Source organism: Lactuca sativa, chromosome 9 (assembly GCF_002870075.4).
Source record: "Lactuca sativa cultivar Salinas chromosome 9, Lsat_Salinas_v11, whole genome shotgun sequence".
Lineage (NCBI taxonomy): Eukaryota > Viridiplantae > Streptophyta > Magnoliopsida > Asterales > Asteraceae > Lactuca > Lactuca sativa.
The window spans coordinates 201,250,837-201,275,059 of NC_056631.2; the positions used below are offsets into that span (position 1 = coordinate 201,250,837).

Below are 24,223 nucleotides of genomic sequence, written 5' to 3' on the forward strand. Positions count from 1 at the left end.
TTGTGTTAATGTGAACACCAACTGCTCGTAGAAATGCTCTAATCTTTCTATCCACTTTTAACACATTTGTAGCATTAGTTAGTGGAGCATCCATTTATGGTACTCAAAGTGGACTGATAGAGAAGGAGATAAGATATGCACATAAGGCATTTGATGAAATGATTGTACCTTATCACTGCTACAAGCATACTGATTACTATCAAACAATGGAGCTTTTAACACAATGAACACATGGTCGTTATCAAGCAAAGTTGCAAGATGACATGAACACCATCGTTGTTATGAAAAATCTCCAAAATGTTTAAAGGGTGTGTAAATCTAGTTTAAGAAAGTTTGATTTTTCTTTATGGTCAAGTCTAGGGCGAGGATCAACTCGTGCAAACCACATCACAGTTGACCGACGACTCTGTGGTAAGGATTTCCTTGAAATTCTAGCAAGATTCATAGACATATTTCCCGAGCACAATGGAGTTTGGTAGAGAGAATAACATGTGTTTGAAGATGCATGATTTGGGTTTTAGGGTGGCATTAAATAGAAGGATTGGATTTTCCAACGATTAAAACTTCACATGGTGTGAAGGGAGGGAAGCAAGATGGGTTGGGAATAAGAAGATGAAAGGGGGTTGACTTTTTCTTTACAGTAGAAAGTGAGAGAGAGAGAGAGAGAGAGAGAGATGGTTCCTAACTTTTGTCTATGTGTCACTCAAACCAGATAAAACAAGTAAAAGAGACTAAAAAGACAAGTTTCCCACAAGTTGGTTCCCTCACAAAGTCACGAAAATGGTTTAGGGACTGAATGGGTAAATATGTAAAACATTGTAAGGCTACAATGTCATTTTACCATTTACCTATTGTAAATTTTAGTTTGTAAAGTTTTCATGGTTTTTACTCTTGTATTAGAAATCATAATGGGTACATTAGTAACAACATATTGGTCCTTGATACATATGACCTTTGGAAAAATTTCAAGCTTCAGCACATGGCACCAAATTACTTTTCAAATAGAATCTTCTTTCATGTGCAAGAGATACTTGTTCATTAAGTATTAGACCATCTACATAAGTCATATCAAGTTAATTAACTTATTTTTACTAATTTCCTTTAGTTATTATCTTATTTTAGCCAATCTTTGGTGTTTTTTTTTATGGATTGTTATTCGAAGAAATGATTTATAAATTTGCAGCAAAAGAGTACATTCATATTTCCTATGTACAAAAGTTAAGAAAATTAAAGATAAGTATAGAGATTGTCTTTGGTGTAATACATGTTTACCTTAAATAATGTTAATTATATACATTGTGTGTAACATCTAGATCCTTGAGTTATTATTTCTTACTAAATTAATATTATTTTTCTTATGTTGGGAGGCCACGACATGGTGGAAGGACCGCCACGACGTGGAAGTGTATGAGTTGGAGATGTGTCTTATTTAAGTTGTCATGTTGAGGTATTCTTTGGGCCATGACGTGGCAGCCATCTGGTGGCTAAAACCCTAATTTTTAGGGTATTTAAAGGAAAGAGGGAGGCTAAGGTTGCTCATCCTCAGCCTCCATCACTCTCGAATCCTAGAAACCCTAACTCTAATGTATCTTGAAGCTTTTGGTCACATTTACAAGCCTTTTTGGTGGTTTTGAAAGAAGTAGAAGAAGATTTTGAGCAAGAAGCAAACAAGCAACACTTCCCAATCTCTAAAAGCATCTTACTGGACCATTTCTAAGCCTTCTTAATGTAATCTTTTAGTTCTTTCTTAGTGGATCAAGGGCTATCTTTCATGATAGAACCCTTTGGTGGATTTTGACTGAAGCAAGGGAATAAAGTTTGCAACTTTATGACTTCTAGGAGTCCTCAGATCATTATATCTCATAGATCTAAGAAATGGTTGTGGTTTGGGAAATCTTACATGAGTTTAGGTCCTATTTCTAATTTTGACCTAGATTTGATGGAGGACGTGCATGGAGGATGCATGTCCATAAAGTTTATAGTTTTAGGGACCACTAGGACTCCTAGAAGCTTTCTGGAAAGTTTCAGCAAAAGGCTTAATATATTAAGAACTTGGGCATAAAATCAGTATTCAACCGGTTCCCATGACATAACCATAAGGTGCCACGACGTAGAAGTGAAGAAGTCCGTGACTAATTTGTACTAACTATGCCACGTCGTGGTGGCCTTAATGCCACGACATGGAAATTGGGTGGTGTGTATCTAAGTGTACCTGAGACCAAGTTTCTGATCGGGTTTAGACCCATCAGCTACGACATGGCCGAAGGATGGCCATGACGTGGAGGTTGGCTAACATTGATTTTGACTTTGACATTTGACTTATTGACTTGGGTTGGCTTTTGGTCAAGTTACCAGTTTTAGAGTATGGGATAAGGATGTGTCTTTTTTTATTCAATAGCTTTCTTGTAGCAATGGTAGCGTGTCTTTAAGCGGTGGTGTAGTTGATTTTGTGAGACATGTGAGTTTTGTCACTATTCTCTATAGGATGCTAGTTGTCCTGGTGAATGTTTCATTGTATGTTGGGATGAGCCCATTTATTTATATGTTGGGTTGGTCGCATTTATATTTATGCTGGGTTGGGCCTATTTGAATGATTAGGTTGGGACCATTTATATGTATGTTGTGATTGGTTTTGAAACATCTGATTTATTGATTGGATGGTTATAAAAACGAAAAATAAAAAATTACCAGTATTTTTGGGATGTTTCTAGTTGGTATTAGAGCACTAGTTTTAGAGACTCATACACACTCTCGGGTGTGTCTGAAGTCAAACTGAGGAATTGATAATCTTTTAAAAAGGATAATAAGTTTTCTAAAAATATTTTTACAAAGAAATGGGTGTGATGCGTGCAATCGACCATGCTCAAGTAAGTGATTCCCAAAATACCTATACATATGTGTTATGTGTAATATGTTATTATCTATATGTATTGCATTATAGAGTAGGGCTAAGGATACATTCGGGAGTTATATGCTAGAATTTTCTGATTTGTGTGATGCCTTATTAACTAGGGGGATATGATGTTATGTAAGTACTTGGGATCTATAAATTCTAAATGTATGGTAAAAAATTGTATACAATTATGATCATACAACCCTAGAATTATTTCTTTATCCTTATTTCATGTTCCTTGTTTGTTTGTGGGCTTGGGGTAGAAGCATTATTCGACCCTCTTTCTGATCCCGTATTGTGTACAATTTGCATGCATAAGACAGCTGGAGGTGTTGGTAGAATTTCCTTGTATAGGGAGGCTAGCGAGGTGAGGATTCCTAGGAGAGCCTAGGAAGTACTTCAGTGAGGATATGTATGCTACTTATCATAGGTCTTGTGTGATTTGATTTAGTAGGGTGACTTAGAGGATTCAAGATGGTTCTTGAGGAAAGTACGGATAGGTGTAGAAGGTAGTATTGGGCCCATACTACTAGAAGCACATGATTTGTACTCGAGTCAAGAATGGTCATTCTAAGGAGCTTGTAGAGTGAGAGTTTCCCTCGAGGTTATTCTGATCATTTACATGTTTGTATTTCAATATGGTGATCACCGGAGGAGGAGATTTTGGATCGGGTTTTGATTTTAGCTCTGGTGTTGAACCGACTAATGAGAGAGTATGCGAGTTCATCACATCAGAGATCACTCGCGGTATCCTAGATGCTACTCTTGTGATGTTTGGTAGCATCAAGGAGGGGATTAGGGAGATTTTGGACGAGCGTTGGGGGCCTTTCGGGCCGAGATTGCGGCATGAAAGTTAGGGGCATGAATTCTCTTATTTAGGGAGTTCAAGGCTTGTGGAGCCTCGAAGTTCTTTAGGGCTAAGGACCCTATTTCTAGCCGCTGAAGGATCGCTGACATGGAGAATGCTCAACGAACGAATTTCTGCCCGCGGGGTCGAAGGTGGGGTTCGCATCATTCCTTCTGAGGGATCGAGCTCGTGACTAGTGAGAGGAGGTTGATCATGCATTGGGATCTACAGTTGTGGCGGCCATGACTTAGGATGATTTCATGACGAGGTTTCGAGCTGAGTTTGCACCGACAATCGAGATGAAGCAGCTGTCAAGGGAGTTTCAACTCCCTTGCCAAACTACAGAGATTGTGGAGGAGATCACCACCAAGTTCCGGGAGAGAGGTCTATTAGTTTCGCAGTATGCAACAGATGATGATATGAAGAAGAAGAAGAAGAGGTACCATGATATATTGAGGGAGGACATCAGGGAGTTTTTGAGCTTGTTGGGGTGCAAGAACCTGGATGATATGATTGTTAGAGCCTTGGAACGGGAGATTTATTTCTGAGCTTCTAAAGAATTGGAGACCAATGCAGACATTGACATCATAGGGCAATCCTAAGAGGCCCAAGACTGTTAACTTGAGATGGAGGGGCCATCAGGGTCAAGGCCGTTGTGCCAAGTGTGGGAAGAATCACGAGGGATGTTATCGAGGTAAGGGAGGGAGTTGTTTCAGATGCGTCCAAATGGGCCATTTCAGCAGGGATTGCACTCGTGGAGCAGTGATATGCTTCCAATGCAATCAGACGTGCCATAAAAAGGCCGATTGCCTGAGGCTGACAAGGAGAGAAGTGGTGGTGCCTGCACCATTAACTCTAAGGATTACCGATAACCACCAGGGGAAGGAGGAGGCTCCTATGGTGAAGAACAGAGCATTCCAATTGACATTCGAGGAGGCGCGAGCAACTCCTAATGTGGTTATTGGGACGTTCTTAGTTAATGGTATGACTGCTTATATCCTTTTTGATTTGGGGGCTACCCGATCTTTTGTATCTCTTGCACTTAGCAAGAAATTTAGCGACGCTCCAGGGACTCTATATTACCCTTTGGAGGTGGAGATTGTCGACGATCTCTCAACTAGTGCTTTGAGAGTTCATCGGGGAAGTATTTTGAATATGTCTAGTGAGTGGTATCCCATTGATTTGGTTTTGATTCCTCTGAGAGGGTCGAATGTTATTGTAGGGATGGATTGGTTGGTCCCTAATGGGGATACGAATGATTATGAGCACTAGTTGATGAGAGTTCGAAACCTAAGTGGGGCAGAGATGGTTATCCGCGACGAGGGTGCTCAACATGGACCGACTCTTTATTCAGCTACGAGAGCTGTGAGATATATTCAGTAGGGATGTTCTAGATTTCTGGCATATATGTCAGATGCTTAAGTTGAGGGGATGACGACCATTAGCGATATGCCCATTGTTTAGGATTTTCCTAATGTATTTCTTGAGGATTTGCCATGAGTGCCTCCTGAGAGGTAGTTTGAGTTTCACATTGATCTGATTCTGGGTGCGACACCGATATCCAAGGCACCCTACCATTTAGCACCTCTGGAGATGCAGGAGTTTTTTACATAGCTGCATGAGCTGTAAGACAAGGGATTCATTAGACCGAGTAGTTCTCCGTGGGAAGCACCAATTCTGTTCGTGAAGAAGAATGATGGTTTACACTGGATGTGTATTGATTACCGGGAGTTGAACAAGCTGGCGGAGAAGAACCGTTATCAACACCCAAGCATAGAAGACTTATTCGAAAAGCTTCAGGGTGCAAATTGGTTCTCCAAGATTGATTTAAGATCGTGCTATCATCATATGAGGGTCAGTGATGAGGATGATGGGTTTTAGGTAAAACAAATAAACTAGAAACACAATTCATAAGTTCACATGCAACCTACTTTGAATCTATGTTTTAACTATTGAACATATAACTTTGAATTGCAAAACAAGAACCCTAAGGAGAGAAGCTATTTTGAAAATAAAAAATTAGGGTTTAGAGTTACATACCTTTCAATTGTTATAGCAAACAATTGGTAATCCTTTGATATTGATCTTCTTGGAAGCCTAGCACCACAAACGCAATGCCTCTAATGGAATCACACCCAAGAGCTAGCAAGAAGGAAACTTGTGAGGAGAGAGAGAGTAGGGTATGCAGTTTTCGGCCCTAGGGTTTCACCAAAGTAAGATTGGCCAATTATGAGAGCCAAGAGGCTCCTTATATAGCTAAGGGATCTAGGGTTTAGGGAAAACCCTAATGTTCCTTTGCTTAGGACCTAAGCTTATCCAAAGGCCTTATCCAATCCCTTTGGACGAAATCATTAGGGTTTCCCTTATAGATTTCGTCCACCCCCTTCCAAGAAGGTTCTGTAACCTTCCACTCAACTATTGGATAATTGCAAACTAGTCCCTGCATTTTATAATTAACACAGTTAACCCCAAAATCAATTCTAATTAATTTCTGGCTAACTATTAATTAAATATTATGATTTCTAATTAATATATTAATCTTTTAACATATTAATAAATCATTTATATTAATTTATTAATCTTATAATAAATCAATATCTCTCCTTTCATAATTTCCTTGTCTAGTTGCTAGGTTTGAGGGCAACCGAAAAGGACTGTGCTGTTATCAATTCAAGTACATACCAGTTATAGTTATGGGCTTAGACACCTAATCCAACAGTCTCATACTTGGATAAGTCTGTAACTATAATTGCTAGTATGACTTCTAAATCTGACCATCAAATTGTAGCTTCCAAAAACTGCTGCCGAACTCTGACCCAGTCAGATACGTATCTTAAGAGAAGTGATCACATGACCCTTCGTTCTACTAGATATCCCTATACATAAGACATGAAATATAATCAATCTCTTTGTCCAGAATCTATGTTTCCCGATTTCTGATTTGCGATGATATAATACTTCTAATTGAACACATCAACTTAGTCTTGGCTGGGCCCAACAAATAAGTCAACACCAAATCATCGAGGGGCCCACATATATCATTTTTCCCGTTAGGGTAAAAGGAATGAATAAACATTGGCTCATATACTTTTATATTTTACTCATAAAACCATCATGACAATACGTTTTATAACACCAAGTTACTGATGCGTTTTCATATCACCAATGTATAGCCGACTTGAAAATTACAACTCATATATCTCTGTTTCAAGATCATAAATATTATTGTCTCAGTATTACTCGTGATGAATTCCATGAAGTAATGCTCTGAGCGTGGTTTTATCCAATACTCACATCTAAATTTCTGAGTACTCAGGAACATGGTAGCAATTCTAGTGCTATGTCTATCCTTAGACAATCTGCAATCAAATTCACGATAGTCTTAATTCACTACTTACTTCCACAAGTACGAGCGACTGTGGAGTTTGAATAATCATATTATTCGGGAAGTAAAAACATGAAAAATATGAAACACAATAATAAACAATTGACAAAAGGTAGTAAACAAACTCATAAATAATACTTTATTATTTAATCACCAAAAGTCAATTACATTTACTTTGTAACAAGTTTTTGAACTAGACTAATCTAAATACTAAAACTAATATCATCTTTCAGTCCTACGCTCCGAGCATGCTAAATATGCTTAGCCCTACTTAGACCCTTTGTGAGGGGGTCTGCTGGGTTATCTTCAGATTACACCCTTTTTACAACAAGATGGCTATGTCTGATGAAATGGTACTTTCTGTCGATATGCCTGGTTTTACCATGATCTCTGGGTTCCTTAGTTAAGGCAACCGCTCCCTTATTATCACATAACAGTTCCATAGGCTCCTGTATGGTTGGAACAACTTCGAGATCCTCGATGAAGTTCCTTAACCAAGATGCTTCTTTAGACGCTTCACTCGCTGCTATGTACTCTGATTCACAAGTAGAATTAGCCATTGTATCTTGCTTGGAACTTTTCCAAGTAACTGCTCCTCTATTCAGTAGAAATACCCAGCCAGATTGAGAACATAAGTTATCTCTATCCATTTGAAAGTTGGCATCACTGTAACCATCTACTTTCAAAGTATCATTGCCACCAAGTACAAGGACCCACTCATTCGTTCTTCACAAATACTTGAGTATATTCTTTACTGCTATCCAATGAACTCTACCCGGGTTTCCCCGATAGCGACTGACCATGCTCAAAGCAAAGGCCACATCTGGGCGAGTATATGTCATAGCGTACATGATCGATCCGACAGCGGAAGCATAAGGTACACGACTCATGTCATCTATTTCCTCATCTGTACTAGGGAATTGAATCCTACTCAATTTGGTATTGCTCTGGATAGGCAACTCTCCCTTCTTGGAATTTTCCATACTAAACCTCTTTAGTACCTTATCCTAGTATGTGCTCTGACTAAGTCCAATTAGTCTCTTCTTTCTATCTCTCAATATTCTAATCCCAAGAATATATGCAGCTTCTCTAAGGTCTTTCATGGCAAAACACTTTCCAAACCAAGACTTAACCTCTTTAAAGGTTGGAATGTCGTTACCAATGAGTAATATGTCGTTGACATATAACACCAGAAAAGTAACTATACTCCCACTAGCCTTGATATACACACAAAACTCATCTTCACTCCTAGAGACGCCAAACCCTTTGACTTTCTCATGGAAACAAAGATTCCAACTGCGAGATGCTTGTTTCAATCCATAAATGGATTTATCAAGCTTACACACTCTATTGGGAAACTTTGCATCAACAAGACTCTCTGGTTGATTCATATAAACATCCTCAACCAACTTCCCGTTAAGGAAAGCAATCTTGACATCCATCTGCCAGATTTCATAGTCATGAAAGGCAGCTATGACAAGTAATATCTTGATAGATTTAATCTTGGCTACTGGCGAGAAGGTTTCATCATAGTCAACCCCTGGGGTTTGTGTGAAACCTTTTGCAACCAGTCTAGCCTTGAATGTGTGTACATTCCCATCCATGTATGTCTTCTTCTTGAAGATTCATTTGCACCTAACTATCTTACGACCTGGTGCATTATCAACCAAATTCCAAACTTGGTTGTCATACATGGACTTTATCTCGCTGTCCATTGCCTCTTTCCACTTGGAAGCCTCTGGGCCTGCCATTGCTTCCTTATAAGAGATTGGTTCATCTAAATTTACCAGTGTCCTATCACTGATGAATGTGTCACCTTCTGAAGTAATATGAAAACCATACAACTCAGGTGGCACACTCACCCTAGTGGATCTTCGAAGAGGTAATGATTTATCAACTGGTTCAACAGGAATTGTTTCCTCTGGTTGAGTGCTACTGTCATCTAAGGTTCCTTCAGTAGTTGACTCTTGAATCTTTTCAAGGTCAATGGTACTCCCACTTTCCTCTTTGAATATGAGTTTTCTTTCTAGAAAGACTCCTCTTCGTGCTACAAAAACCACGTTCTCACTAGGTCTGTAGAATAAATATCCAAAAGATTGTTTTGGGTAACCAATGAAAACACATTTCTCACTTCTTGCTGCTAGCTTGTCGTGAGTCTCTCGTCTTACGAAATCTTCACAACCCCAGACTTTAATATGTGCTAACGAGGGAGCTTTCCATGCCCACATCTCGTGAGGTGTTTTGGCAACCTTCTTTGTCGGGACAAGATTGAGGATGTAGGCGGCTGTCTCTAAGGCATAGCCCCGGAAATGAATTGGTAGTGAAGCACGACTCATCATAGAACGAACCATGTCTAACAAGGTTTGATTACGCCTCTCAACCACACCATTTAACTGTGGTGTCCTAGGAGGAGTCAATTTTGAGACTATCCCACACTCCTTTAGATAGTCGTTAAACTCAATACTAAGATACTCTCCGCCTATATCGGATCTAAGTATCTTTATTTTCCTACCCAATTAATTTTCGACCTTATGTTTAAACTCTTTGAACTTTTCAAACATTTCTGACTTATGTTTGATTAAGTATATATAGCCATGTCTACTATAATCATCACTGAAAGTCACATAAAATCGATTAGCATCTCTTGTGGTTGATCTTAAGGGTCCACACACATCTGTATGTATGAGGTCCAAAAAACATTCACCTCTTTCACAAGACACTGTGAATGGTGATTTTGTCATCTTTCCCAAAAGACCAGATTCACACATATCATCTGCTTTTAGGTCAAATGATTCCAACACTCCATCCTTTTGGAGTTGGGCTATGTGTTTCTTGTTAATATGTCCAAGACGACAATGCCACAAGCATTCCTTGTTTACACTATAAGACAAGTCAATATTGAACACTATTTCCTAAGCTATCAACACAAGTCACTGTTTCATACACACCATCACAAGGTAAAGCTTCAAACACGAAAACACCATTCTTATAAACATAAACTGAACCATTCAAATCATTAAAAGAATATTTAAAACCTTGTACGAACAATGCATGAAATGAAATAATGTTTCTCTTCATCTCAGACGAATAGCAACAATTCAATAAATCTAATCTAACATCATTACTAAGCAAAAGTTGATAAACTTCGATCTTGGTCACTGGTGGAGACTTCTTGTTTCCCATGATCAAGTTTATCCTTCCTCGCTCTATCTCCTCACTTTCTTTTAGCCCCTACAAATCAGAACATATGTGAAAACCACATCCTGTATCAAGGACCCATGAATGAGAAGATAATGAGTTATTAGAAGAAATAGTGTAAATACGTGCCAAAGATGGCTTCACTTTGCCATCTTTGATATCCTGCAGATATTTTGGGCAGGTTCTTTTCCAGTGCCCCTTTTCATTTCAATAAAAACAAACAACATCCTTTGGATCAGAAACATGGGGAATGGTAGCACTGGGCTTAGCCTTTGGGCCACTGCTGGATGACCCAACTTGGACCTTTCCCTTCCAGTTTTGCTTAGGTGGACCTTTCCTCTTTTTTCCCATTTCCCCGTCCAATAGCCAAGATAGGAGCACTCGTAGGAGTGGAGGATATACTTTTACCCTTCATTCCTGCTTCAGCTGTCTGCAACAAGTTGTGCAATTGGGCCAATGTCTTCTCAGTATTGTTCAAATGGTACGTCATGATGAATTGACCATAACAATCAGGTAACGAGTTCAAGACCATATCAATGGCCAATTCCTCATCTAAGTGAATGTTGAGCATGACCAAACGCTCTATATAGCGTTGCATTCTTTGCACATGAGATACAACCGACTCCCCTTCTTTCATCTTGCAAGCCATAAGTGACTTGACTAATTCAAACTTTTCTTGACGAGCTCGCTTATGGTACTTTTCCATAAGGTCCTTGTTTATCTCAAAAGGCCAGTAGTCCTCATAGTACCTCTGCAGTTCTGGGGACATGGTTGCGACCATGATGCATGCCACTTTGGTAGCATCATCATAATGCTTCTTGTAGGTAACATATTCTTCAGGAGTGGCTTTGGATTCATCAAGCTCTTTGAGCTCCTTTTCAAGGACGTACTGTTTATCCTCAAAACGAATCGCCATCTTGATGTTACGCATCCAATCGTTATAGTTAGAGCCATCCATAACGACTTTGGAGAAAATGTTGAGTAAAGAGAAGTTGTGGTTGGAGGATGATGAAGCAGAAGTGTTTCCAGGAGTAGACATCTGAAAAGAAAGATATTATTAGTTAGATTTCAAGATACCTCAATATAATATCCCAAAGATATCATATCAAGGTTTGGATCCAACTATGAAGATTTACAACTTAGAAATGGGATGCCGAGATCCAAGTGTAAATTTCATAAAGGTAGGTGAATGACGATTCACCGATTCCACCATTAGACAAAATAAACGAAGTGAAATTCCTAATTCCTTTTAAGATACATTGAAACTATTCAATGGCATGTTTTAATCTCGGATTATGCTCTTCTATTTGTGACTGGGATACCGAGGATCACAAACAAGATGTGAATAACCATGCCAATGTGTTTGGTAACCTCATTGTCTTTATCATTAACTATTGATGTGCCGGAAAACCACATACACTCCATTAACATGATAATTATTAGATATCCATTACTACTCTTTATTAGTGCCTATTAGTGTGCTGGTAATCCACACACGCTCCACTAACGACCAATAAAGCATAATGTGCAATTTCAAGGATTAACATACTTTTCATATTTTTCCTAAAGTAACTAGAGTTTGGATTTTTGTAAAATAATGTTCTAGTGCTTTCTTTAATAACATTATACTTTTAATGAGATGTAGTTGTCCTTTCAAATCTGTTCTTCTAACGACCATCCACTAATCAAGGAAACAGTGGGTGAGAGTGGACACCCATTCAACTACCATTTTATAGCTAGTTTCCTTTATAGACTAGCTTCGTGAATGAGGCATACTAGCGATTTGACTGACCATATTCTTATACATATATAATCTTTAACTTTTAATTATAATACATATATAAGGTGTGTTTTAAACTTTTTAAAACTTTAAGGTTTATATAAATTTTGAAAAATTAAACTATTAATTTAAATTTAAAATAAACCAAATAACTAGATTTAATAATTATCTATTAATTAACTATTAGTTAATTTATTAAATCTTGTAAGGATTATCTAACCAAATTAAACAATTAATTTAACCCTAATCCTTATCCCTCTAGATGTCGAAAGTTAGGGTAAATGATAATTTCCTTATTTTTCTCAATTATCCAATTAGGCAATAATTATCCAATAAGACAATAATTATCCAAAATAAGATAAAACCTTAAAGTAAGAAGCAAATTTCGAAATTCAATGGAGGAGGCTAGGGTTTTCCAAAACCCTAAACCTAATTTTGATTAGGGTTCATGGAAGCTAAGGTTTTTCGAAAAACCCTTTGAACCAAAAACCCTAAAAACGAAACCATGGCCTTTTAGGGTTTAATAGCTATAAACCCTAATTTTCAATTCAACTATTATAGCTATTCAATGTTAAAACAAAACCTGTCGCTCTGATATCACTGATGGGTTTTAGGTAAAACAAATAAACTAGAAAAACAATTCCTAAGTTCAGATGCAACTTACTTTGGATCTATGCTTTAACTATTGAACATATAACTTTGAATTACAAAACAAGAACCCTAAGGAGAGAAGCCATTTTGAAAATAACAAATTAGGGTTTAGAGTTACATACCTTTCAATTGTTATAGAAAACAATCGGTAATCCTTTGATCTTGATCTTTTTGGAAGCCTAGCACCACAAACACAATGCCTCTAATGGAATTACACCCAAGAGCTAGCAAGAAGGAAACTTGTGAGGAGAGAGAGAGAGAGAGTAGGGTATGAAATTTTCGGCCCTAGGGTTTCACCAAAGTAAGAGTGACCAATTATGAGAGCCAATAGGCTCCCTATATAGCTGAGGGATCTAGGGTTTAGGGAAAACCCTAATGTTCCTTTGCTTAGGGCCTAAGCTTATCCAAAGGCCTTATCTAATCCCCTTGGATGAAATCATTAGGGTTTCCCCTATAGATTTTGTCCACCCCCTTCCAAGGAGGTTCTGGAACCTTCCACTCAACTATTGGATAATTTCAAACTAGTCCTTGCACTTTATAATTAACACAGTTAACCCCAAAATCAGTTCTAATTAATTTAAGGCTAACTATTAATTGAATATCATGCTTTCTAATTAATATATTAATCTTTTAACATATTAATAAATCATTTATTTTAATTTATTAATCTTATTATAAATTAATATCTCTCATTTCATAATTTCCTTGTCCAGTTGCTAGGTTTGAGGGCAACCCAAAAGGACTATGCTGCTATCAATTCAAGTACATACCAATTATATTTATGGGCTTAGACACCTAATCCAACATAGGATATGTAGGAGCCGACCTTTAGGACTTGATATGGTCATTATGACTTTGTGGTGATGTCATTTGGGTTCACCAACACATCTAATACATTCATGGATCTCATGAATGAGTGTGCAAGTTGATGTTGGATTGGTGTGTGATAGTGTTCATCAATGACATTCTAGTCTACTCTAAGCATGAGGAGCATTTATGGGAGGTTTTGGAGACCCTGAGGAGCGAGAGGCTTTATGCCAAATTCTCCACATGAAATTTTTAGTTGCGAGAGGTGTAGATTTTGGGGCAAATCGTCAACCAGAAGGATATATTGGTCAATTCGGACAAGATTGTGGCGGTTATGTGGTGGGAGGTTATGAGGACACCATCTAAGATCCAAAGTTTCCTTGGTCTAGTGGGTTATTATCAGATATTTATTCAGGATTTCTCCAAGATTGTTGTACCTCTGACCCGCTTGATGAAGAAGAATGTTACTTTCCGGTAGGGCCCTGATCAATAGACAATTTTCGAGACCCTAAGAAAGAGGTTGTGCGAGGCTCCGATACTTACTCTTCCTGAGGGTATGGATGACTTTGTGGTTTATTGCGACGCTTCGATTTTAGGATTAAGAGCAGTGCTTATGTAGAGGGGTCATGTGATTGCTTACGCTTCGAGGCAGTTAAAGCTTAATGAGGTGAATTACCCGCACACGATTTAGAGTTGGGAACTATGGTTTTCTCCCTCAAGATTTAAAGGCATTATTTATATGGAGTTTGATGCACTATTTATACCGATCACAAGAGGCTGAGATATCTGATGGATTAGCCAAACCTGAATAGGTGACACCGGAGATGGTTAGATGTAATTAAAGATTATGATTGCAAGATCTTGTATCACCCTGGTAAGGCTAATGTTTTGGCCAACATTTTGAGTCACAAGGCCACAAGTAAACCTATCAGATCTTGTGTTTAAGCATGGCTATTATTTCACCATTATTGGATATGATCAAGAAGTCTCAAGTAGAAGGATTAGAGAATGAGAATTGGAAAGAAGAGATGATCAGGGTTCAGATCTTGTTGTTTTCAGGGACAATCATGGGTTATTGACTCATTGTGACAGGCTTTAGGTCCCGGATGTTGATAGAGTTAGGCAGGTATTATTGGAGGAGGCTCATAAATCGAAGTTTTCGATCCATCTGGGGGACACGAAGATGTATAGAGATCTGATGTTGAGTTATTGGTGGCCCTGTATGAAGAGAGAGATAGGTTGGTTCGTGGAGCGGTGCTTGACTTTCTGGAAAGTCATAGTCGGGCATTAGAGAACCCCCAGAAAAATACAGTCGTTACCCATTCCCATGTGGAAGTGGGAATAGATCACTATGAATTTTATTACAAAGTTGCCTAGGACTGCGTGAGGGGTTGATTCTATTTTGGTCATTATTGACAGATTAACAAAGAGTGCTCATTTGATACCCGTTTCATAGAGCATCTCTGCCGATAAATTGGTTGACATTTACATTAGGGAGGTGGTGGTTCGATATGGGTGCCAGTATCGGTGGTTTCTGATCGAGATGTTCGCTTGACCTCTAGATTTTTTAGGAAGTTTCATGAGGATTTTGGTACTCAGCTGCATTTCAGCATAGCATACCACCCCCAGACCTATGGACAGAATGAGTGGACTATTCAGACACTCGGAGATATGCTTACTTATCTTCCTTTGTTTAAGTTCTCCTACAACAATAGTTACCATGCTAGTATCGACCGACCTCCCTTCAAGATGCTTTACGGGAGGAAATGTCGGACCCCGGTTTGTTGGGGCAAGGTGGGGCATCAGGTGATGGGAAGTACTGAGGTAGTAAGACCACCGGGTTGATACAACAGGTACACGGGTGGCTTCAGATCGCAAAGAGTGACCATAAGAGATATGTTGACCGGCAACGTTCAAACCTCGAGTTCTAGGTTAGAAATTTTTTTCTTCTAAAGGTGTCACCTTGGAAAGATGCAGGTACGTTGGTCCTTTCAGGGTTATTGTCCTGATGGGCAAGCTTGTGTACCGGTTAGACCTACCTGACGAGCTCAGCTAGATCTACAAAAGTTTCCACGTCTTCTAGTTGCGAAAGTGTATACGATTCCACAGTGATTCCTTTGGATGATACTCCGGTTGATGAATGCCTAAATTATATAGAGAGACCGATCGTGATTCTCGACAGGAATATGAAGATCTTGCAACACAAAAGCTGGTGGATCCGGTGAAGGTGCAATGGCAGCATCAGAAGGGTTCTGAATGGACTTAGTAACCCGAGATCGAGATAAGGGAGCACTACTCTGAGTTGTTTGTGGCAGAGGACTTCGAGGATGAAGTCTGATTCAATTAGGGGAGATTTGTAACATCCGAATCCTTGAGCAATTATTTCTTACTAAATCAATATTACTTTTCTTATATTGGGAGGCCACGATGTGGTGGAAAGACCGTTAAGGTGTGGCAGTGTATGAGTTGGACGTGGATCTTATTTAAGCTACCACGACGTGACATTCTTTGGGCTACAACGTGGCAACCATTTGGTGGCTAAAACCCTAATTTTTCGGGTATTAAAGAAAAAAGGGAGGCTAGGGTTGCTCATCCTTGGCCTCTGTCACTCTCAAATCCCAGAAACACTAACTCTAATCTCTCTTGAAGCTTTTGAGCTCATTTGCAGGACTTTTGGTGGTTTTAAAGGAAGTAGAAGAAGAGTTTGGTCATGTATATGGAAAGAAACACTTCCCAATCTCTGAACGCATCTTGTTGGACCATTTGTAAGGCTTGTTGATCTAATCATTTAGTTCTTTCTTAATGGATCTAGGGATATCTTGCATGATAGAAACCTTTAGTTGATTTCGAGTGAAATAAAGGAATAAAGTTTGCAACTTTATGACTTCCAGGAGTCCCAAATTCATTATATCTCATAGATCTAAGAAATGGTTGTGGTTTGGGAAATCTTACATGAGTTTAGTTCCCATTTCTACTTTTTGACCTAGATTTGATGGAGGACATGCATGGGGCATACATGTCCATAAATTTTACACTTTTAGGGAACATTAGGACCCTAGAAGCTTCCTGAAAATTTTGAGTAAATGGCTTAATGGATTAAGAACTTGTTCATAAAATCTGTCATCAACCGGTTCCCACGATGTGGCCATAAGGTACCACGACGTGGAGATGAAGAACTCTGCGACTAATTTAGACTAACTCTATCATGACATGGTGGCCTTGATTCCACGACATGGAAATGGGATGGTGTGTATCTGAGTGTACCCAAGATCGGCTTTCTGATCGGGTTTAGACCCATCATCCACGACATGGTCGATGGATGGCCACGCCATGGAGGTCAACTAATGTTGATTTTGACTTTGACGTTTGAATTGTTGAATTGGATTGACTTTTTGTCAAAGTACCAGTTTTAGAGTATGGACTAAGTTTAGACCTTGTTTGATTTGATAGGTGTGTTGTAGCACTGGTAGCGTGACTTTGAGCGGTGGTGTAGATGATTTCATGAGACAGGTGAGACTTCTCACTATACTGTGTAGGATGTTGCCTGTCTTTGTGACTTTTGCATTGTATGTTGGGTTGGGCCCATTTATTAGTATGTTGGTTTGGGCCCATTTATATGTATGTTGGGTTGGGCCCATTTATATGTATGTTGGGTTGGTCCCATTTACATGATTAGGTTGGTCCCATTTATGTGTATGTTGGGCTGGGCCTATTTGCTTGATTGGGTTGGGCCCATTTATATATATGTTGGGTTAGGCCCATTTATTTGTATGTTGGGTTGGGCCCATTTGTGTGGTATGTGATATTCTAGGGAACTCAGTAAGCTTTGTGTTTACAGTTTGTGGTTTAAATATTTTCCAGGTACTTTCAATTACAAGGGGAAGCGCCTGACTTGACTGTATAACATCCTCTTATGATTTCCACACCGAAGTTTATTATTTTACTCTGATAATTGAGATACATTTCTATTATGATTGGTTTTGAAACATCTAATGTATTGATTCGATGGTTATAAAAATGTAAAAAAAATTACCAGTATTTTTGGGACGGTTCATTGTGTTAATTACAAAAAATAAGTACAATAACATTAGTTACATATTTTTTTTTATTAAAGTAACATTAATTACAAGAATGTTGTTTTGTTCAACGATGGGGCCATGTATTGCACATGGACTAGAGAGGTATCGAGTTTGAGTCTACATTTCACCATTCTCTCTATTTTTCTTATAAGACCTTGACATGACATGTCAAGCCAACAATAAATGCCTAGCCAGTGTGAATGAGAAATAAAATTAAAATGGTTGAAATTAACAAGTTGCATGAAAATTATTGGATAAAACTGGAAAAACAAGCGTACTTCATGTTAAATTGTAAAAAATCTGTAAAATTAAAGGTTTTCCTGCAAGTTTCGCTTTAGATAAACAGAGAAATCGGTGAAAAAGTATAAAACTTGTCAACTTAAGAAGTTGCATGAAAATTATGAGGAAAAATTGGGGGAAATTATAATGGAAAGGTAAAATCGTAAAAGTGCTACAAACCTAAAGGTTTTCTTGCAAATATGCCTTAAACATATAGAAATATCAACTCAAATGTCAACAAATTTATGAAAAGGAAAAATAATATTTTATTTATTTATCATACATAATATAAGAATGTAACATAATCTTTCTTTATAAATTTGAAATCATCTTTCTTCATAATACTAGATCTCCACTAATTCATATTGATGTATGAGAGAAAATGTTGTACAGTGCTTGACGAACCTTTTTATCATTATTTAAGAGTTAACAAGATGTCAGATGAGTGAATATATAGGATTGTGATACCATTCTATAAGAACAAAGCAGATACATAAAGTTGTGGCAACTATATATCCATTACCATGATGCTATGAGAAAGAGTGTTATAGGGCACTTAAGATAGGAAACTGTGATATCAGAAAATCAATTTAGCTTCATGCCAGGGATGGTGACAATTCACTTGCTTCGACATCTTATGGAGAAATATTGAGAAAATGTAGGGATCTACACATGGTGTTCATTAACCTAGAGAAGACATATGATAACATCTTGCCTGATACGATCTAGAAGACCTTAGGAGCTAGACGGGCCTCATCGAGTTATGTACAGGCTATATTAGATATGTATTACTGTCTACAACGTGTGTCTGAACTGCAATTGGTGACACTAAGGTTTTCCCAATAGAAATTGAGTTTCACCGGGGCTTTGGCTCTAAGTCCATACATATTCTCCTTGATTATGGATTAAATCTACTATGAGACCTAGAAAGAGGGGTACCATGGTGTATGTTTTTTGCTGACGACATAGTTCTAGTGCTTGATCTAAAACAAACTTGAATGTTATGTTGGATTCTTGGAAGGCATCATCGGAAGAAAAAGGGCCACATATCAACGCTTGTTAAGGCGAGATATCTATGTTGCAATTTCAGTTGGTAGACAATAGGTGAAGAAATAAAAGTATGTGTCAATGAACATATTTTACACCCAAATAAGAGTTTCAAGTACTGGACTCTACAATTTATAAGCAAATGTTGAGAATGATGTTACATACCATATTAAGGTGGGGTGGTTAAAATGGGGGAGGGGTGGTGAAAGGAGTCTTGTGTGACAAAAGGGTGTCGTTTAAACTAAAAGGAAATTTTTATAAGGTGGTAATAAGGCTAGCTTTGTTGTATGGTTCCAAATGTTAACATATTACGCAGAAACATAAGAAGAAGATGAAATTAGCCTAAATGAGAATGCTGTAGTGGAGATGAGGTAGAACATTGTTGGACATGATAACAAACACATCAATTAGAAATTCACCTAGGGTGGCGTCGATCATCAAAATTGAGGGGATAAAGACTACGTTGGTTTGGGTGTGTCCGTAGGAGATAACCGACTATTGTTGTTAATAGAGTGGAGACGATTACAGTAGATGGTGTGAGGAGGAGAGGTCGGTTGAGAAGGAACTGCAAAGATAGCGTGAAATTAGACTTGAAGGAGTTGGTTTTTACCAAGGACATGACCTCAAATAGGAGTACATGAAAGCTTAGAATCAGAGTCGCGGTGTAATATTGGTATAGTCTAGGTTTTCGATTCTTTTTCATTGTTAGTGCTTGTTGACCAATTTTCACCCTGTATCCTTGTGTCCCAGTTTACTTATAGCGTGTACAACTAGTATCTACTTTCGAATTACTTCTTATATCTTCTTCAACTCCTTGCTTATGCATTCATGTTTTTGCTCACTGAAATACAACCTTATCATTCATCGCAGGATAACGTTTTTTATATAAAATTCTCATGCAATGACAACTTCTACATGGACATTTTTCGAATTTTTTTTTTCTTTTTTTTGTTGAATGTCTTCTACGACACAGTCTCCCTATCCTACGATTGGGGCTGCCAACCATTTTACCTCCCTGCCCCATTCGTATGGGACTAGTGTAATGTTGCAACTCTTTTTAAAATCAACGACATGTATAGTAAGACGTTTGTGTTTTTAATAATTAAACATATTTAATTTCGAACAAATCTCCAAAACAATCAATAAATTGGATCGGTACTTGCTTCTAATTATACAAAAATGACCTCAAACTTAGTACATAGATTGCTTTCTATATGACTTTGAAATGAAACACTATTAAAACTAAATGTGTATAAAGCTTGCCTCTATGTCATCCCAACATGTCATGCCAACATGATATATTTTATAAATTTTCAAATGATTTTCATGGCCTCTAATAATACTCTTTGGTTTTCCTTCCTCCACACAGTTTCATGTTTTAAATTCTTGAACTTTGACAACACTACAGCTTCCATGGCTGCCATTGTCAAATTTCCTGACCTGCAAATACCACATGAAAAAAGATAGTTTGTTAGAATGTAAGGGTAAAATGGTCATTTAGTCCTATTTGATAGGAATAAATTACAATTACCTTAAGAATATAGACTCCATCTTGAACCTCCCTCTTTCTCTTACATAAAGATGATATACAATTTGCAATCCCCTACTACACTTGCAAGGGCGTTTTGGGAAATCGGGACATTTTTCTTCTTTTTAACAAATCTTGGTTGCTAAATTAATGCATAAACGACAATCAGAATGAACTGCAGCCATATCCACAAGCGGCTTGAAAGAATCAGAAGGACCATCATGTTTCCACCTGTTTTAAAATTTTTAATTAAACCAAAAATTCAATCAATCCAATTATAGTTATAGGGTAATATACTATAATTATATTCATAATTACATGAAATAATGATATAAATGAAAAAAAAGACTTTCCTTAACAATTCACTGTAGACAGTATGATTCTCTGAAAGGCGTTTCATGGTGTTGGCAACTGATTCTACATCTTTTAAATCTTTAATATGTAAGATAGAATCACGTGATGGAGCAAAATCTTGGATATTTAGAGCTCCATAAACAACAGGAATGGATCCTATACATATATAGCTAATAGCTGTCTAGATTAAGTGCTTTAATCCATGAAACTCATCAAGTAAAATGACCATTTTACCCAATATAACAGGAGACTGGAAGTATTTTTCGGTAACATAGTCTTCGTCATTAGAATTCTCAAAAGCCAAACTAAAGTTGTAATGCTTCAAAGCTTCCACCTTGTTCACTACAAATATTATAACCAAATCAAATCAAGTCTTGATTATTGAATGAATCTACAATGGAATGAAAAGGGTATAAAGGGAATTTGTGAAAAATGTTCATATGCTTACATTTCTCATTATGGGGGATGTTACTATTACTGGATCCATAATAATATTCTTGGGTGCCTCTTGATACTCTTTGATTAGGGTTTATCAAACTCATATTTCTTTGCAGATTAAAAACCCATACTTCGGTTAGTAGTCTTTAGAATTTGATCACTATTTAAAAATTTGTCAACCATATTTGATCATTCAACGACCTTCACATGTAACAAAATATGAAGGGATATACACCAAATTGAACATTTTTCTTTATCCTTTTAGTATTCAATCACTCCTAAACTATTTGCAATCCATATTTATTCTAAATATTGTCCAATTTGTTGACGACGGATTTATTTGGAATGGTTACATAGACAAAGTAAGCTATTAGTATCATTTTGTGCTATTATTGTACAATTTCGAAATATCATACAAAGATTTCAAAAGTCATATTTTCAATTTTAAACATTTAAATGTTGGTTGTTTTTTTTGTGTGTGTGGTAATATCATTTCGAACAATTTTGAAATTGTGTATTGAATCTAGGGTTTACGTTTTTAGTGTTAATGTTGTGTATAAATGCTTAGTAGGTAAACATGGTATATAATGGTCATGGATTGTTTATATACTTTGAAAACAGAGTTCGAAATTTGTAAACTTTAACAACAATATCAAATATCGTATTATATCTAGTTTTTACGATTATATTGTTAGTTTTGTGTAAAAATACTAAATATTTGTTAACCTTGGTCTAAAGTGGTCTTGAGTTGTGTTTATGCTGAAAACAAATTTTCAAACTCTTGTTGTTACTTGGAATACTTCTGAAATTTGTATAAACAATTTCGAAACTCACGATATTTTATGATTTTTAATTTGTTAAACGTGTTATATAATGGTATATTTTTTTAATACATGGTCAAAAAGTTTACAACAATTTCAAAATTCACAAACCTTTTCGAAACTTGTATTTAGTTTCTTTGTTTTTGTTTTTTTGTATTTTTGTATTTTTATTTTTGTTTTTGTTTTTGTAATGTTGTGCTCATAAACAATTGCAAGTTGTTTGCGACCGAGTTGTCACCAAACCAAGAAGAACACAAGAAGAAGAACACCAAATCAATGATGAATTGTGAGGTGTTCATGTTTTGCAACCGATGGTGTTGGGCACACATAGCGTTGACTTTAAAGACCCTATGCAAAAATTAAAATTAGCACCCTAAAATTTCGGACTAACATAGCGACAGATTAGTGATGGAACTGTGAATGATTAAAATTTTGGGCCCTGACAATACGACATAGGCCTTATGCAGTCGCACACCTTGCATGTGCTCAGGGTCATCCCTAAACAAGGGTATGAAACTTTCATATCCTTCGATGCATCTTTTTTTTTTTTTTTTTTACTTAGGATAGGTATGACCTCAAAAGGAAGCTTTTAAAAACGGTTCATCAATTGAAGATCAAAGAGGATGACATTATGGTTTGAAAGTGCAAGAGTTGAAGTTATAAAGGAATTACCATTGAATACCACATAAGAAAGGTAGAAGAAAGTCCTCACATCGGGGATAGAACAATCTAACCATTCTTATTATCAAAGAATGATTAAGTTACAATGATGAATTGTTAAATGAAATGATGAGAGTTGATGATGAGTTTCTCTCGAAAAAGGAAGTAGATATCCCTTGTTCAATCGATTTCCAATGCAATTATATATCTTAAGTTGGAGGAGGAAGTAGGGAATAGAATGAGATATAATGCATCGACTAGCTACTTCTTGCAAATTCAACCAAGAAATAGACATGCCTCCAGTAGCAATTTACTTTTTTCTCTAAATTTAATTTAATTTTATATAATTCGTTCCAAATATCCATGAATATGTATCTACTTGTCGGTTTAATTGCATATCGGGTGAAAATGTGTCGATGACTAATCTTTCATGTGGGTTACTATCGATCAGGAGGTTAGATGTTATACCTAGATTGTTGGATAAAGTGATATATGTTTAAGGAATATGTTGAGAAACTTATGTTATATATAAGTTCCTATTTATTAAATAAATAAATACAAGTTATTTATTGTCAAAACAATCTCATCATTGAATAACTTTGCAAAGGCTTTTTCATTCAAATCAAATATAAGAATATACTTTTGAATTTATGAATGGCTATGTACTTGATGTTCCCAAAATTGACATCTTTGGTGGTATCTAAGATGCATAGTTAAGGCAAGTATGCTTATTTCTTTGGAGTTTGTCGCATTGTTTATTTAATGGACTTTCTCTTTGTGATAGTATATGGTTATGGTACTTAAGTCGACCAACTTGACATTTTTTTTCATGTGCAATAGGTTAATGATCATCATTTTTTCGGGATTTTCTCATCCAAATGGACGAGCAGTATGTTGAATTGTTTCCTGTTATGCATATGGATAACATAACGCAAGATTTTACAGTAGGGATTGCACGGGAGAGTTAGTGATTGCACAATAGTATAAAAAATAAAATTTTCAAAAATTTTCGAAAAATTTTCCACTGTGGCCAGAAAACTTAGGGGTTGCCGGTGCCACCGTGAACCACCCCTAGGTCCACCCCTGATAACATTCTATGGAGAACCAGGGTTCTACCTAAGGTAGTATCACTTTCATGAGGATTTCATTGTCATTATCGTCTGACCATAATATAAGCCATTGAATTTCAATTTTCTACAAGTAAAACTTCATTCTTGTAGATCTAAAGTAATAATTTTGTTATCGTAATTTGCTTCATATTTATACCCAAGTATGGGGTATACCCAAGGGCAGAACACAAACATCAAAATTAGGAAGGAGAAATTTTTTAAAACGAAAACATACAAACAAGTGTAGTTTTATTCAAACTTATAAAATATCAATGCTCTAAACATGGCAACTATATAAAATATTCCTACATCGTTCATCAATCACGTGATTTTTTTTTTTTGGGATC

At 37.0% G+C, this 24,223-nt stretch overlaps 1 pseudogene; it reads right to left on the reverse strand.

Moving 5' to 3' along the window:
• Positions 1-19,929: 19,929 nt before the first annotated feature.
• Positions 19,930-21,390, reverse strand: LOC111903182 (glycoprotein 3-alpha-L-fucosyltransferase A-like; annotated as a pseudogene).
• Between the last annotated feature and the right edge of the window lie 2,833 nt (positions 21,391-24,223).